The following is a 1,655-nucleotide window of genomic DNA, read 5'->3' as shown; positions in this document are numbered from 1 at the left end:
GCCGAGATTGACAGCAGCTGTTTTGTGTTTTAACAATCTGGCTAAGAAGACACTGGTTGTGGGCAAAGGTGGTAGGTAACACGCAAGCCAGTTAGGAAATCTTAATAATCCAGATGATAATGCATTAAAACAGGATGGAAGCAGCAGGGTAGTCATAAGCGTTTGCTTTCTGGGTATATTTTTTGCCAATAAGTTTAACTATTCCAAGTAAGCTGAGATTTTTTTGCATAGTAACAATGCCCATGTTCATCTCTAAATGACTACTACGACACATCATTGTTTCACAGCTTGTCCAATCTCCTTAATCTCCAACCTGTTAATCTATGAGGATTACTTCTGGTCCTACTTCCTTCGTACACCGACTAAAAATTACTGTTATAGGTGGTGTGCCACATCAGGGGTTAAAGACACAACAGATTATCTATCAATCATCTAGACAAGGTTTGGATGCACAAACCTGAATGACCCCTGGTTTTGTGCCCTCTGGTGTCAAATGCAAAACTGCAAACAGGCAGAGAGTAATGAGTCCCTATGAGACGTAAAGGACGGTTGCTCTGGTTTCTCTCAGGGTCTCTATCCTTCATCTCAAAATGTATCTTCCTTGTTCTCTCTTCTTCCCTATCTTTCTCAAAGAAAGGTCTTATAATGCTACTCTTTGGGAAGTCCCATCACCAGTGGTCCTGTGGGGCCTTGGCCCCCGAAGTATATGTTATGCTCTATCTTAGACCTATAGTCACTAGTCTTGCTTAACTTTCTCCCTATACTCTATACCCCTCCTTCATCTCTTTGGTTTTTTGTTGGTTTTCATTTGTTTTTTTAGAGATGAGAATTCTGTCACTCAGGCTAGTGTATAGTGGGGTGATCATAGCTCACTGTAACCTTAAACTCCTGAGCTCACATCTTTAAATGAATCCTTCTTTTAACCTTCGCATGTGTTCATTCATTCAAAAATTCAACAAGTATTTATTGAGGAATGACACTCAATTCCCCACTTATTATATATAAGTTTATATGTTGACCGCTGAATGTGCTCAGAGAAAAAATGCTCAACTATGTATAGTGACTATCCTTACTTTAAATTCATGATTACTAAACTTGACCTGCCTTGCATCCTTCCTACCTTTCTCAAGCTCATTCACTTTCCCATTTTCTTTTTTTTTGAGACAGAGCCTCAAGCTGTCACCCTGGGTAGAGTGCCATGGCATCACAGCTCATAGCAACCTCCAACTCCTGGGCTCAAGCAAGTCTCTTGCCTCCACCTCCCAAGTAGCTAGGACCACAGGGGTGCCTGCCACAATGCCCGGCAATTTTTTTGGTTGCAGCCATCATTGTTGTTTGGTGGGCCCGGGCTAGATTTGAACCCACCACCTTAGGTGTATGTGGCTGGCGCCTTAGCCACTTGAGCCACAGGCACCAAGCCCACTTTCCTATTTTCTTAGATGAATACTTTTTACTTTGTGCAGGTGATTTCCAATATCTTCTATCTAATTCATTTTCACCTCCATTGATGACTTTGCTTCCTATTTCACTGCAAAATAAAAGCAATCAAAAATGAACTTCCAGGCTCGGCGCCTATAGCTCAACCGGCTAAGGCGCCAGCCACGTACACCTAAGGTGGCGGGTTCGAATCCCCAGCCCGGACCCGCCAAACAACA

Source organism: Otolemur garnettii, unplaced genomic scaffold (genome assembly GCF_000181295.1).
Source record: "Otolemur garnettii isolate 467f Iridium unplaced genomic scaffold, OtoGar3 scaffold00001, whole genome shotgun sequence".
Taxonomy (NCBI): domain Eukaryota; kingdom Metazoa; phylum Chordata; class Mammalia; order Primates; family Galagidae; genus Otolemur; species Otolemur garnettii.
The sequence above is the reverse complement of the archived record's forward strand: the minus strand, read 5'-3'. Positions refer to the sequence as shown.